A 16,999-nucleotide genomic window follows, 5' to 3' on the forward strand; every position below is an offset into this window, starting at 1 on the left:
CTCTACAGACAGAGAATTTAGTAAAAAAAAACTTCAATTTTTTCCATAAAAGAGATGGTAAATGTTTCTTTATCACACAGTGTATCAAGCATTTTCCAATGTAATGTTTCTTTCAAAATTTCAACCAGTTCTGAAAGTGTCGGGGAATGTGAGTTTCAGCCTATGATTTAACCCTTTGAGGACCAGGCCCAAAATGACCCAGTGGACAGCGCAAATTTTGACAGCCCTAGGCGGCTGCGGACAACCATGATGGCAGTACCTGCTCTGTAACAAGTGAAAACACAAAACAAGAAAAGACAAACAACTACTGCTTGCCATGCTTACTACTTATAAGGATTAGGAGCCTGGTCCAGATCCCCATTGGACCGACGCTCAGATCCACAAAGACCCTAACTGGTTGAGGCACCTGCCTGTCAAGGAACACACTGCTAGGCTGCAGGAATCAGCTTGCAGAGAACACAGTAACTCCATCCTTGCCAGAGGTTGAGGCAAGGTGAGTGTGGCTGAACAGAAAAAAAAAAAAAATAGCCCTGTTCACATCAGGTTCAGTGCCTTCTGCACCCCACAACCCGAACTGGGGAGCAGGGGAGTGCAAAGGCACATTACTGACAATTTCTGTAGGAGAATTTTCCTATTTATTCAGAAGAACATTTGTGAGGTCAGACCTCACAGACCTCAGACATGTTGAAGAAGAGGGCCTATCTCACTGTCTCCATTCTAGTTCTTCCAAAGGTGTTCACTTGCGATGGGTTGCCCAGGCTTGCCCATCAAACGGCCAGATAAAGAAGCATGATTCATTACCCAACAGAACACATTTCTGCTGCTCCAGAGTCCAGGGGTGACATGCTTTACACTACTCCATTCGATGCTTGTGATTGGTATTGTAAGACTTGCCTGAAACATCCCACAGTTTTACTGAGCACTCAGTCAGCACTTATGACCCTGCTCTGTAAGTTTTTCATGGTCTTCAGTTTTGTTGCTGTGGTTTCTAAGCATTTGTTTCAATAATATCACTCACAATTAATTCTTGTAGCAGTGGTATTCTATTACTGTACCATGCTGGAAATGAATGAGCTCTTTAGAACGACCCATTCTGTGGCAATGGGACATACTGAAAAACATGAATTCAATGATTGTAGTGTATGTTTAAGTAAGGGTAAAAGTTTCTGTATTCCGGGGGGGCGGGGCGAGCTGCCGATGAGAGTGGACGTCTGGTGAGAGAGCTCCCGGGCCGCGCAGCTGAATAAGTGACCCGAACGCTATATTTACCCCCTACTCATGCGGAAGAGATACCGGAGGACGGAGAGATCAGCTTCCCTTATAGCCCGACCCGGTACCCGCCCGAGAACGTTGTACCATTACCTCACGAGAGGTGCCGCGGCCTCGGTGACGGAGCTCCCGGTCCCTGCGCCTTCCGGACGGTCTCATAGTGCCACCCGTGACGGTGTCTGCTCGCAGAGTCTGCCGCCAGCTTGTACACCCCAGCCTCTGGGATCAGGTGAGAAGGAGCACGGAGCCCTGCATAGGAGTCAGAGGCGGGCAACGGAGCTGCAGGCGCGTGACACATCGCCATCTTGCTTACAGGGCTGCTCTCGCAGTAGCTGCTCCCAGCATCCCTGCCACATCCTGGCAGATCCCCAGACCTGCGGGGACACCCAGCAGCTCAACCAGGGTGAGGGGGACTATCAAGGCACAGATCCTCCGCTCAGTTCGGGCTCAGAGGCTGCTTCAGACCCAGACCCACTTTTAAAGGGGCAGCGCTTCCTCAAAGATGGCTACTGTCCCTAAGCCCCAGCGTGGGGAGAACAATAAAACCTCTCAAGCCTCTGTCACACACAAGACTCCATCCCACTCGAATAAATCAGCACACTTGGAGGGTGATTGGCCCCAGCATACTGATTCTGACTCTGATGCCTCTTGCACTGGTGCTGCCTCACAAAAGGGACTCAAAGAATTGCTGTCGCACCTTCCCACTAAAAAGGACTTTAAATCTCTAATAGCGGAGGTGAGGGCCTGTAGAACTGAAATAGCAGAGGTCAGAAAGGATATTCACCATATTTCCCAGCGTGTTGACTCCCTGAAGGATGAGCATGACTCCACTCGGGTCTATATTCACCAATTGCAAACCACTATCTGCACGCAAACATCAGCACTTGATGAGATGCAGCGACATATGGAGGACCTTGATAATCGGGGCAGGCGAAATAATATCAGAGTCAGAGGGCTCCTAGAAGCCACACATGATAATGACTTAGCAGATACCTTGGAAGGCCTCTTTAACACCTTCCAGGGCGAACCATCCTCTCACAAAATCAAATTGGACAGGGCCCATCGTGCTCTTAAACCAAAACCCACTTCGGGAGCCCCAAGAGACGTTATTTGCTGTGTGCATGATTTCACCATTAAAGAAGCCGTAATGAAGAAGGCCCGCTCTCTTCGTGACTTGGAGTTCGATGGCTCCCCTATCTAGATCTTCCCGGACCTGTCCTGGATCACCCTTCAGAAAAGGCGATTCTTACGCCCCCTTCTGGGTACCTTGAGGGACTTTTAAATACCCTATAGGTGGAACTTCCCGTTTGCCCTTACAGCCAGAAGGGATGGCCGTTCTGCCACTCTACGCACCCTCAATGATCTTCCCACATTTTGCAGCAGTCTTGAGATTCCCGTGCCAAAGATCTCGGAGTAGACTCTTGCTCCTCCACCCCCTCCTCCGCCTGCAGTTTGGCAGTCCGTGAGCCAGAAAAGGAGAAGATCACGCTCAGGGGGCTCCGGATCCCCAACACATCCTGAGCAGAGTCCTCCCACCTGAATGACAGTGTTTGTCTATATTTAGTATATTACCTCTTCCGTATGTCGACCGGTCTCTTATATTAGGGTCTTAGTATAATTGTTCTTATAGCCGTGCGGTCTTGCTCGGTGTTAACCAGGTTTTTTTTTCTTTTTTACTGTTTTGCACGTTTCAGTGTTTTTGTTCTCTTGGTACCCCCCTGGCCCCCCCTTGGGGTGATCTGCCTTTAACCCTCGGGTTGGCATTTTCTTTTTCTCTCTTTTGCTTGTTCCTAATGATATTTTTGACTTATTCTCTTACCCCTTCCCTGACATTTGAACACGGGATTTTGGGTCGTGTACCCTATGCCCTCACGGGCTTGGTGTTATATGTTCATTGTATGTCTGTGTTTAGTGTACTGTTTTCTCTGTGTTTCCTTTCTCCCCCTGTGTTCTTCCTAGACCTTCGCTGGATGGCACCCTACCCACGAATGATTCCACCTCCTGGCTGTCGGGCTCTGGTAAGCTGCTACATAGGCAATGGAGGCTCTTACATTCTCTCCAATGATTAATTTAATATCTCTAAATGTTAAAGGCCTTAACTCTAATGTGAAACGGCGTTTAGCTCTGAGGGAACTCCGCGTTTTGAAGGCGGATGTGGCATTCCTCCAGGAGACATACTTTGATGGTACGGCTAATTTTAATTTCACTAAACATACCTATCCCCTGGTAGTTTCTGCATCTAGTGGGCGAAAAGTGGCGGGGGTAGCTATACTCTTCTCTCGTTCCTTCCCCATCCAACTTACTTCCTCGTATGCTGACCCAGGGGGGAGGTTTGTTATTGTTGAGGGAGTCCTTCATGGACGTCAGGTGGTGTTTTGTAATGTGTATGCCCCAAACAGATTGCAAATACCTTTTCTCCGTCGGGTTCTTAATAGATTGGCCAAGTACCCTTCGGTGCCCAAAATCCTGGATGGAGACTTTAATTTCTCGTTCTCCGACCTACTGGATAGACATTCGGCGGTAGGCGGACGGGTCCCTGCTGAGCAGGTTCGGATTTCTAAGGAATTTCGCAAACTCATTCGTAAGCATCACCTCTATATCTTATGGCGACTAGATCACCCCTCGGAGAAAACGTATACATTTTATTCCCACCCTCACAAAGTACATTCCCGTATAGACTATTTTTTTCGGTAATATCCCAACTGTGCGCCTCCTGGAAAAGCCATCTATTGAACCTATAGCCTGGTCAGATCATGGTCCAGTAGTGATTACACTTAAAGCCCTCCAGTCCCCTACTCGCCAGTGTCACTGGCAGCTAAATGACAGTTTACTTTAGTACCAGCTCTCTAGGGACTCCATTAGGACTAGTATCTCCACCTACTTTCTTGAAAATGAGGGATCAGTCAGCTCAGAATCAATTTTATGGGAAGCACACAAAGCAGTGGTTAGGGGTCATTGTATAGCCCTTAGCTCTTGCCACAAGAGAGACGCCCAGGCTGAGGCCCACAAACTTAAGCAGGACATTAAAGATCTTGAACGCAGGCTTACATTACATCCCTCCTTGCGGACGCTGGGCAGACTGACTGCGGCTAGGGCACGCCTTAAAGAGTCAGCGCTTGTAAAAGTGGAGAAACTTCTTCTCTACTCCAAACAGCGGTTTTACAAAAAGGGCAACAGTGCTTACACCTTGCTGGCTCGTATGCTTAATGACCGCTCAGCTGCACAGTCTCCTCAAGCCCTCATGGACGCCAGGGGTAACCTTGTGCATCACCCTAAAGATATCTCTTCCATTTTCACTCATTACTACTCTAAACTATATTCCCTGCCCTCTACTCTCCCGTCTGACCCAGAGGCCCGCTCCCGGCTTCTCACTGCCTTCCTGCAAGAATGTAACTTGCCCTCCCTCTCTTCTGAGGCGTGCGAGGCGCTGAACGCTCCAATTACGCTGGAAGAACTCTTGGAGGTCTTCAAGTCGCTCCCGTCGGGGCGGGCGCCTGGGCCGGATGGTTTTACTTACCTCTATTATAAAACTTTTGCTGCTGAGTTGGCCCCAAGACTGGTTTCACTGCTTAATTCTTTCTCACAGGGAGCTCCTATTCCACCCGCCATGTCACATTCCTACTTCACACTCATCCCCAAGCCGGGTAAAGATCCTACGGACTGTAGAAATTGAATACAAAAACAACCATGGGCATAGATTCTGAATCACTGCAAAATTTATTTATCACAATTATAATAATAACATGATAGAGATTTCATATAAAATATCATTAAAAAGTATTTAAAAAACAACCAGGTACCATACATATAAAATAGACAACAACATAGGATAGATGGGTGATCAGAAATAAAAGATAGTAAACCCCACTGGTGTGTCCTCCCTCAGAGTAAACCTGCTATTCCAGCAATCGTATGGCTCAAGACACACATAAGTAATCATAAACCGTAATACCACTCACCCATCTGTCCTATGAGGGTCACAGCTGTCCTTACGTACGTTTCACCGCAACCGGGCTTCTTCAGGGAACTGTCCCCCTAACTCCCCCTCTCCCTTATATACATACCGGGCCTCATTATGGAGTCGCCCCGCTTCCGGGCTTGTCGGCGCGCCGGACCGGAAGCGAAGACCGCGTCACTTCCGGATTAGCAGCTCACCCCACGTACGCACGTCCGCGACGTGTGACGTCACGGACATGCGCACTAGGAGTACTGAGGCCACCTGGAAGTGACCGCAGCGTCAGCAACCGGCCGGGCGCGCACACCCATCTGCGGTGACTTCCCATTTTTAACTCTAGCATAGCTGGGACAGCGGTGATAAGAATAACAAGGGTATGGAACACATTTTAGTAATGCAAGCAGTAGTTATTCACATCTCCTAACACACTCCTCATCAATAGTATCATAACATACAACATAAATATACCAATTCATCATATATAGTGATTAAGTCATAAATACATTATATTAATAAATATACATAAAGTGACTAGTGCTGAGTGTAACTCAGCTCTTTGCGGATGATGTCCTGCTCACGTTGTCGGATCCGGTGACCACCCTGCCTAATCTGCATGCTTTACTGACCAGGTTTGGGGCCCTATCAGGGTACAAAGTGAATACATCGAAGTCCGAGGCCATGCCATTAAATCTCCCTGATCCAATGATTGCACGACTGAGTTCATCCTTTAAGTTTCGGTGGATGAAGTCTAATCTGAAATATTTGGGGATACACCTGACACCCACCTACTCCTCCCTCTATTCCGCCAATTTCCCTAGCCTCTTTAGGGACCTGAGAGCCCTCTTATCTAAATGGTCATCACTTCAGAAGGCTATCCTCAGATTCATATGGGAGGGCAAGAGACACCGCATTCCTAAGTCAGTGATGCTGTGTAGCAAGGCGCAGGGGGGACTGGCAGTCCCTAACTTGTTGTACTATTACTGGGCTGTTGATCTCCGGCAGATACCGGCGTGGTCCTCCTACCTCGCATATAGAAAATGGACGGAGATAGAAAGGATATGGCTGGCGCCTTTCCACCCAAATTCTTTTCTATGGCACTCCTCTCCTCCCAGCGCTTTGCACTTGTCTCTCCTGGGCCCGATGAAATTTACCCTATCTGGTCTTCTTGCTCAGTGAAATTTAACCTCTCCTCCCCAATCTCTCCTTTTAACTCCTTCTTATACTTTCCCTCCTTCTCCTTAGGCTTACAATCACAAATGGTGCGGATATGGGGGACTAAACGACTCTTTCAATTTGCGGACATAGTCGTTCCCCTTACGCTGACCTTACTCCCGTTTGATCGGTTGAGAGACAGATCGGATCTCCCCCCCACTGAACAGTTCACTTACCTGAGGCTTCGCCACTTTATGCTGTCTCACCTGGGTTCTCTGACACTCTCCAAACCTACTGGGTTTGAGTAATTGGTTAGAACAGGAACGTCCACAAAAGGACTTATCTCGGATATTTATCGCATTCTCAACTCTCCATTGGAGGGAACCCAGGTCAGACATGTGTATATGACTAAATGGGAATCTGCTCTTGGGGTGCAGCTATCCCCGGAAAGGTGGGCAATAGTGTGGGAAAGGGCCTCAACTTCCTCAATCTGCACCACGTATAAGGAATCCCATTATAAGCTATTGTTGTTATGGTACCACACTCCAGAACTCCTGAATAAACTAAATAGTAGTGTCTCCCCCCAGTGTTGGAGATGTATGGGGTCCCTTGGTACTCTTTATCACATCTTCTGGGAATGCCCCCTCATTAGGACTCTTTGGAATGAAGTGTGCGCCATGGCGTGGGCAGTTCTTCAGGTGGAGGTTCCTACTGAACCAATAGTGTGTCTCCTTAATCTCTACCCCAAGACTATTAGAAAGAAAGCAGGGAAGTTATTGTTAGCAATACTAACGGCAGTGAAGACCTTGATAGCCAGGAGCTGGAAGCAAACGAATCCTCCCTCCCTCAACTGTGTTAAGGCCCGAATAAGAGAAATAAGAGCCTTGGAAAGAATGACAGCCTCTCTAAATAACAAACTTGATCTTTTTGAGTCTGTATGGTCTCCTTGGGATTCATTCAGTGCGCAAGATAGTGATAAAGGTTAGAAGGTCCAGGACCTCCTCCCCCCCCACCTCCTCTCTCTCCCCCCCCCAGGTTGCTACCTAGCCCCCCCCCCCCCTCTCCACTCTCCCTTGTCTTGTCAGTGTTCGTCATGTCTGGTGTGTCTGACTCTACAATAGACACTTTTGGCCCCCAAAGGGTGCTGGTTTGAAATATGACGTTTTTGTAGGGCGATTTCCACTTGCCCCTCCATGTGTTCCCTTCGGGGTCTATTGGCTGAATTACTGGAACCGGCCATGTCACCGCTGATACTGTTGCTTTAGAGGAAAATGTTGCGTTGACTATGTAGTATTTGGTTACCGCTATATGCCCTGTCACATGTATATTGCGTTATACTACTCTATGTTATCCCTGCACTGTCTTGTCTTTTTGAAAAATCTAATAAAAATTACAATTATAAAAAAAAGTTTCTGTATTCCATAGTTCTGGCTTATTGCGACAAAGCGAAATTAATAATATCAACAGATCATGGTACTTGTATCCAAGGGACAAAACTTCCAGGTGCCTGATACTAGGAAGACGTTTGGAAGTTGTCAGAATGGAAGACTTAGGTTAATTTCACAATAGCAAAATATTGATTGTTAACGCATAGAGATTAAAATGTATATTTCTTTACTGGGTTCACACACTGTATACTTCAGGCAGTATTTGGTCCTCAAGTCAGGTCCTCATAGCAACCAAAACCAGGAGTGGATTGAAAACACAGAAAGGCTCTGTTCACACAATGTTGAAATTGAGTGGATGGCCGCCATATAACAGTAAATAACGGCCATTATTTCAATATAACAGCCGTTGTTTTAAAATAACAGCAAAAATTTGCCATTAAATGACGGCCATCCACTCAATTACAACATTATGTGAACATAGCCTTTCTGTGTTTTCAATCCACTCCTGGTTTTGGTTGCTATACAGCCTCACAAATACAGCCTCAAATATACATAGTGTGAACCCAGCCTATTAAGTTGCAAAGATTTTGCAACTTGTACATCATACCTAGACTGAGTCAGTAAGTAAGTGAGATGTCAAAAAATGGATTCAACCCCAAACAGGGCCCTAATTAACCAACTAAAGACTGCTGCAAAGTTAAGCTTCAGAAGGGCAAATGTAAAATAACAGTCCAAGAGCAGTAAGTTGATCTTAAAAGCTTTTTATTGATTTTATTAACCTTACTGGGGCTCTGTAATGGCAATGGCAGACACTATTGAGTCAATAAAAATAAATCTAAACTGCAATATGGTGTAAATTGTGTTTTTGTGTAAAGTTTGATGACAATATAAAGGAGTCTAATAAAACAGCAGCTGTTAAAACAGGTTTAGCCTGTCTTCCTCTTGCCCACAGGGCCTTGTTTGTTTGCTTTCATAGCAAATATTGCTACCAAAGTAACTGTAATATGTATTTACAAGAGTTACTGAACTGCAGCAGGAGATTTGATGCTGTCTCAATATTTGGTAATTTGTACTAGAAAACCCTTTTACAAAGCATATGCCCTATTCAGGGCCGGACTGGGACTAAAATTAACTGCTGGCATTGGAGAGCACAAAGGTTCGCTTACTGTTTGGTTTATGTTAAAGTGTACCTGTCATTTAATTTTTTTTTTTGCAGAAATCAATAGTACAGGCGATCTTAATTGTTTTTTTTTAGCCAAAAATGCATTTTCATCACAAGAAAGCAGTGAAGCCCCCCCCCCCCCCGCCTTCATTGTTTTCTATAGAGAGGGGAGAGATGAGGCACCAAAACAGGACAGCAAAGAGTTAATTTACAGCTACATCACCAGGCTATCTCCTCTGACATCAGCACTGACCTCTCTGACCTCTGAAAAGGGGCTTTCACACAACTCTTGCTGTGTAATCCTTTGTTCTCTGCTCTCTGCTGTCGACTAATCTCTCTCCTCCCCTCTCCATAGAACAGACAGGGGCACGTCTGATGCTACAAGACATGATTTTCTGAAAATGAGTAGCGAATGAGGGAGGGGGGGAGGACCTGGGAAAAGTCTTTTTGAATGCAGATAATGCCATAGTTGCCTGATAAACCCAATTGCAAAGTTTCTTTAAATCGCCTGTACTAAAAAAAACAACAGTGACACTTTAAACATATATATATACATATATTTATATTTTAACCCCTTGCCTCTAACACCTGTTTTGGCCTAAATGACCAAGCTAATTTTTCAAAATCTGACCTGTCTCACTTTATGCGCTTATAGCTCAGTGATGCTTTAACGTATGCTATTGATTCTGAGATTATTGTTTCGTAACATATGGCACTTTATGTTAGTGGCAAAATTTGGTCACTACTTTGTGTGTTTTTTGTGAAAAACACCAAAATATCATGAAAAATTTTAAAAAATTTGCATTTTATGAACTTTGAAATTCTCTGCTTATAAAATAGGAAGTCATATCACATAAATTAGTTACTAAATCACATTACCAATTTGTCTTCTTTATTCTGGCATAATTTGGTAAACATATTTTACTTTTTAGGGTGTTATGGGGCTTAGAAATGTATTAGCAAATTATCACATTTTTGTGAAAGTTTCCAAAACTGATGATTTAGGGACCAGTTATTTTTTTAAATGGATTTAGGAGGCTTGTATACTTGAAACACCCATAAGTGACCCCATTTTGGAAACTACACACCTTAAAGGGAACCATTCACCCCATGGCCCCAGGCAGAAACTGACATACAGTGACATAAAGGTCAATATATTTACCACATCGCTCCCGGTCCCGTCCCAGATCCCATTGTTGACACAGAGAAATCGCTGATTCTTCTTCTCGCGCCCATTATGTTAATGAGCGCCGCCGGGCCTGAAGTCCAGCCTACTCCCCGCCTCTGACACTTGTTTGACCCCGGGTCTTCTTCCTCCTCGTCTTCTTTCCTCTGCAGCTTCACTGTTTACTGCGCGTGCACCGATTGTCTCGAGCACGTATCCTGTTTACCGCACAGGCGCAGAAGAGGTGACAAGACCATCACAACGGCGCCTGCGCGGGAATTCGTCAGAAGACTGAAGACGTCAATCAAGTTCCAGGAGGCGTGGATGGGCGGCGACGAGAAGAGGACCTCATGAATAAGTTGGACTCGTCCGTCGTTTCCTATGGACGTTGGACTCATCTCAGCTCATTACCATAATGGGCGCGAAAAGAAGAATTAGCGATTTCTCCGTGTCAACAATGGGATCCGGGACAGGAACGGGAGCGATGTGGTAAGTATATTGACCTTTATGTCACTGTATGTCAGTTTCTGCCGGGGCCACGGGGTGAATGGTTCCCTTTTAAAGAATTAATCTTGGGGTATAATGAGCATTTTGACCCTACAGGGGCTTGAGGAAAGTATTCATCACACCATTAGGTCGTAAAAAATGGCTGTATATACGTGAATTTATCCTTAAATTAGAAAGTTTAGAAATGTCTGAAAAATTTTCCTAGAGTGAACCACACGTGTCCCTCTTTGGCCGTCTAAATAGTTAGGAGGTATGCTGATTTAGAGACTGATAAACTTTCCTGTGGATGACTCATCAGTCTTTTTATTTTCTTGAAATACCCCTTTTATACTTTTTTCACTCCAAAATGAAGCATAAATGTGCCGTACTTGGTATGCACTCCCCCCCATAGGCTTAAACACCTAAGACAAGGAGTAGAGGGGGCATTTACAGCAGGGAAGACCTATTTATTCCTCACTTGACCTGCATAATTCAGATCCCAGAATTCTGTTCCCAGTATCAAGCTCAAAATATATTATTGACCCCATTATAAGGCTCCCAGAATAATACAGACCCCAGTGACAGGCGACACAGATCACATAGTAAGACCCCTGTATCAAGCCCCCCAGCATAATACAGACCCCAGAATAAGGGCCCCAGCATACAGCCCCCAGCCCCCCAGCATACCACAGACCCCACAATAAGACCCTGTTATCAAGCCCTCTGCATAATACAGACCCCAGAATCATGCCCCCAGCATATTACAGACCCCAAAAGCAGGCCCCCAGCATAATACAGACCCCATAATAAGACTGTGGTATCAGGCCCGCCCCTACATAATACAGACCCCAGAATCTGGCCCACAGAACATAATATTACAGACCCCAGTATCAGGCCCCAAGCACTAGTATCCCTGGTGTCTATTTTAATGCATGTTAGCATTAGACTTTACAGACATTACATTTGGGAAAGTTGCCAGGGGCACAGAAGCAGAGCGAATTGGGATAACAGTCAGCTGTCATGTTGTTAAAACCTGCTCCCTCTGTATTGTCCTAACTGTACTATCTGTATAATAAGAGTGATTTATAAGGAAAATTCTGAAAAAAACAAACAAACACAGAAGCCATGACCCCAATAACTCAAACCCCTAGTAGTCAAAGCCGAAGCGTCCCAAAAGAAAATGAAAATCTTGGTCACTATATAACATGGTATGATGTACAGTGTAGAGAAGCCTGTATTGTAGTGTCATGCTATGGTATTGTAATAGTAACACAGTACATTATATATATTTAACATTAATTGGTTGTTAATAAAAACATTTTTGGGGAAAAAAAAAGTCATTGTGTAGTTACAGAAAGCTGAGGTCATCGACCAACTGCCACGATCAGTGGAGCTGTAAATGTAGTGTCCCATTGTTAGTGTTCTTATGCACCTGTCAAAAAGTTCTCAGGTTAAGTGGTGGATGAGGTACTTTACAGATTCCCCACTAGGTGTCAATGTTTCTTATGGTTATATGTACAGTATTTCTATGCATGGCTGAAGGAAGCAAAGTGTTAATGCTTATGTGTACCATGTGTTATGTGCTGACCACTAGGAGGTGCTCTTTCTTTTTCTACCTATCCTCTCTATCCTTACTTTCTACACTCACCACCTGTAGGAGGAGTTAGCTCTGTGTGGGATGAAGTGAGTTAGTTCAGTTAAGTCTAGCTACCAGAGTGAGCAGATGCAGCAAGAGACCAACAATTCTTTCAAAGCAACTACTACTTTCACTATGCAGTGCTAAGCACAAGTAAGGGAGAGTAGCCACCAAGGAACACCCTAGCTCATGCCAGGAACACATTTAAAAATTGCAGGACAGACTCCTGAAACAAGAGGAGATGGTCTCAGTAGGACAAAGCTACCATAAAGTAAAGGTCTATGTATCCTACTGTTCAGTACTGGTAACTGGGACACATAGCTACACCCAGATAACCATGGTTAGGGCTCATACTACCCTGACAGGACGAGTAGCTTGCAACTGTAGGGCAGAAGGCGGTCAGACACAGTCTAAACAGGAGCACGAGTATAACTTCACTTCACTGAAGATACCTTCCAAGGTTCCAGTAGAGTACAAGGCTATATTGGGTTGGGGCTCCTCTTGTAAACTCCTCTCCTCTCTACCTCTTACAAAGCACTACTACAGCTACTTCTTCTACTCTTCTCAAGCACCTACTGCGATGCCCTGGCCCCTGGGGGCCACTTCCGCAGTGCTGGTGTTATGAGCGGGCAATGACCGGGGCAGCTGCAGGGTGTATACTTGTCACGGTATAGGCCTGAGGGCGGCACAGCTGTAGGGCCGGTCGGTGGGATCTGCGGGTGATGATGGGCATGCAATTCCTCGCTGCACCTAGTCAGGGCACCAGTTAGTGGACACCAATGCCAGGGTTCAGTAACAGCGGTTTTATTATAGATGAGGTAACTAGTAGCAACAGTTCTGTCCGGTTGCAACTGGGTATATAGCAGGCTTTGACAAACAAGGCAGGAGTGATGCTGCATAGGCTGGGAGAACACGTGCCGGATGATGGGAGTGGGAGTATGAGAGAAAGTAGCGTTGCTGGGTGGATTAGCTTGAGAATAATACTTGCTGTGAATACTTGAAACGATGATGAGAGATAACGGAATGACACCCAGATGAGAGAAGGAACTCCGGACACTTGAGCAGGAAGATACAGCTGAAGACTTGAATACAGCAGAGCACCTGATCCACACTTCTATTGGTGAAGTGGGACCTGCGATATGTCCAACTCCTCTGAGGCAGGAGAGAGACGACACACACCCTCCTTGCTTGGAAGCAGGGGGAAGACTCACTTGTTAGGAGGAAGTGGGAGGTCACATGGTTGCCCCTGGCCAGAGCTAGTCGGCCATTGGAGGAACCATGGTTACAGGGCACTGGCACGGTCACGTTACAGTTGCATACCACTGTACAAGGTAATAATACACAGGAATATATAAGAATATGCATGAGAATACACATAACCAGAGAATACCAGGGGAATACTAGCAGCAGTTGCAGTGCAAACAATTACCAGAACAGGCATTGACACTGCAATAGAAATGAGCATAATAGGAGTAGTAGTCTGCATGTTCTGGGACACTGCACCTACCTCAATCACTAAGTCAAGCACTCAAGTTTGTGTGTCCAAGATTTCTATTGCTTGTGAAATGTGTGCTTTTAAACTACAAAGCTCTACAGTAAAGTTGTTATATTTTTACATAAATGCACAGGACTCTGTCTATCTCTACTCGCACCTGCACCTAATCAACACACACCTTGGGTTATTTTTCCCCCTTCTGTGGGTGGTGGTACCGACAATCCGGAAGGGTCAGTTGCCACACGGTTGCCGTGACAAGACCCCAAGGGACCCACATCAACCTGGAAGGTTACCAACCATTTTAGGGAACACAGCCAGCCATACAAAACAAGCAGGTATCAACATCACACCTGTGTGCTGGACTAGCACTGGCGTCACGACAACTAGCATCACTGCCTAAGCTCACAACAAGGCTAACCACCACCAGTAGCCTACCCACCACATAAACAAGCCTTGTGGCATCTTGTGGTTTCTGAGGGGTAATTATCTGCCATTTTTCCAGTCACAGATGCCTGATGGTAGCACAGATCCCAGGACATGTACTGGTAAGTGTTACTGATACACAGCGGAAACACAGATTGGGGGGGCACTGGTCCTGTTAGGGGGCCATGTAACTAGTTGACATTTATATGACTGATCTGTACAGGACATGACAGTAATGAGGCGGCAATAGAGATCTGTAAGGTAACAAACTGTTGTTTTTTAAGACACAGTAGCTGTTGGGAAAAATGCCTTAAAAATATATCATAAAGCTTTTGCTATATTATGCTTTTATTAATAAACTTTTCATGAAATGTGCTTTTTAAACAAGAATGTAAGGAAAGCTGAGTAGACAATAAAGAGGTTACTTGCTCAAACTGACAGTTTGAGAAAGATCGCTCAAATGCGATCATTATCATGATCGCATCGGGTTGCTCAGCTCTGATTGGCTGAGCAAGCTGTAAGCCATCTAACAGTTCTACAGAGTCAGTTAGACATCACAGAAGACAAAGTGCATCATGGGAAAGCCCAAATCAGGTAGTGAAGAAAAGTGAAGACACCAACTGGAGCTTCAGTTCAGTTTTTTTTTTTTTAACAGCACCGGATTTGTCCGTTAACGGCAAGACCTTTTCTTAAGTGTTGATGACATTGTATGGGACAGACATCATTGAAGCAGCCCCGCTTGTGTTGTCTCCCTGCAAGCAGGAATAAATCTTGCCATAACCTCGGTGTTTCTTGGTCCTGACTTGAATTTTTCTTACAGTAGCCAGTGACCTGTAGTGTTATATGACAGCTATTCATTATATATAGAGATCCACACATCCTCCATCAATTACTAGACTCATCCACATCACAGCACAATATGTTTCTTCAGCATCTTCTACTAATAAATGTACATTTATAAAAAAGCATAACTACTCTTGTTGCCCATAGCAACCAATGACAGCTATCATTACCAAAGAACAAAATCCAAAAAGAAAGCTGCACAGTGATTGGGTGCTATGGGCAACAAGCCGTGTTTTCATCAATCTGCAGGCTTGGATTGGTAATCTGGCATACCGGGCAAATGCCCGCTGGGTTACCTGATTACCAATCCAGTGGGTGGCCCAGTTTGCATTTCAAAATTATAGATTACCATAAACCAGGCATGTCCAAACTTTTTTCGAAGAGTGCCAAATTTGATGAAGTGAACATGTGCGAGGGCCGACCATTTTACATGCTACATGCTACATGCTTTATAAAACAGGCAGATAATAGCAAGCTGGATACCTGGGGGGCCGTAAAAGTTCGGAACGCGGGCCGCAAATGGCCCTCCGGCCGGACTTTGGACATGCCTGCCATAAACCAATAGCACAGCGGCTGCACGCCACTACGCTGTTTATAAATGTTCTGAGGAGGGCCGCTTCCTGACTCTGAGGGCCGCAGCTGCTGACAGTCTCATCCTGTCACAGCAGTGAGGTGCACACGCTGCTGGACACTGCAGAGCAGTCGCTGGTGGCTCAAAGGAGTGTGGGGGGGGGAGAGGATCATCTTTTGGGAAGCAGACAGCTGTTAGGTAGCAGACAGCTTGCCCTGCGCCACTAGCACTGAGTGACTACTCACATGTCTGCAGCCAAGCAGGGGAGAAGAGGAGTGCTGGCTGGAGCTGTGGGAACACTGAAGCAGTGACTTCCCCTGCAGGTAGATTCCCCTGGGCCGGTTGGTAGGTCCCTGTAGGGGCTGCTCTCCTCTGATTCCCAGCCCCAGACAGGTGCAGAAGCCGATTTTCATACCAGTTCCTGTACTGAAGCGCAGAACGTGACAGCTGAAGTGAGTATGTACTTATTCTTTTTATTAAAGCAAACGGGGGATGGTGGGAGGGAAGCTAGGTGACAGGGAAGGTGGTCAATATGGAAACTCTCTCTGTGGGCGGAGCGGTGGGCGGGGGAACTGGTAAACAGGACGATTGCTGTAAGATGGAACCTCATTGGGGTATACTACATATGGGGGTGGGGGGGGGGGCAATTACCTGCCACGTTAAAGCATATTATCTATGGGGGAAAGTATTATCTACTGAGGGATACCTGCCTAAGGGGAGACTACCTGCACTGGGGTAATGGCTCCAAACTACCCACTGGGGGCACCTAGCTACTGAGCAGAGGAGGGCCTTACTAGTATATATAAGGCACAGAGGGTCTAAACTACTATACAGATGTGCAGAGATGGCCTGGCTGCTATATGGATGCGCAGAGGGGGGGGGGGGGGGCGGGCTGACTACTATAAAGATGTGCAGGGAGGACTGACTACTATACAGGTGCGCATAGGTGGGCCTGACTACTATACAGATGTGCAGGGAGGGATGTGCAGGGGGGGCTGACTACTATACAGATTTGCAGAGATGGCCTGGCTGCTATATGGATGTAAAGAGGGGGGGAGCTGACTACTATACAATGTGCAGGGAGGGCTGACTACTATGCAGGTGCGCATAGGAGGGCCTGACTACTATACAGATGTGCAGGGAGGGCTAACTACTATACAGATGTGCAGGGGGGACTGACTACAATGAAGATGTGCAGGGGGGGTTAACTACTATACAGATGTGCATATGAGGGCCTGACTACTATACAGATGTGCAGGGAGGGCTGACTACTATACAGATGTGCAGGGAGGGCTGACTACTATACAGATGTGCAGGGAGGGCTGACTACTATACAGATGTGCAGGGGGGCTGACTACTATACAGGTGCGCATAGGAGGGCCTTACTACTATACAGATGTGCATTGGAGGGCTTGACTACTGTACAGAAGCGCTGAGAAGGTCGTGACTACTAT

General features: G+C 46.0%; 1 protein-coding gene across 3 annotated transcripts in view; it reads right to left on the reverse strand.

Moving 5' to 3' along the window:
• Positions 1–16,999, reverse strand: part of SPMAP2 (sperm microtubule associated protein 2) — a 150,785-nt gene that overhangs the window by 48,779 nt on the left and 85,007 nt on the right. For 2 of the 3 annotated variants that reach the window (XM_069964444.1, XM_069964443.1), the window contains exon 2: positions 4,787–4,929. The exons of the other annotated variant lie outside the window; for it this stretch is intronic. The gene's annotated coding sequence lies outside the window, so the exon portion shown is untranslated. The remainder of the gene's footprint in view (positions 1–4,786; positions 4,930–16,999) is intronic. 3 annotated transcript variants of the gene reach the window in all.

Source organism: Dendropsophus ebraccatus, chromosome 3 (assembly GCF_027789765.1).
Source record: "Dendropsophus ebraccatus isolate aDenEbr1 chromosome 3, aDenEbr1.pat, whole genome shotgun sequence".
Classification (NCBI taxonomy): domain Eukaryota; kingdom Metazoa; phylum Chordata; class Amphibia; order Anura; family Hylidae; genus Dendropsophus; species Dendropsophus ebraccatus.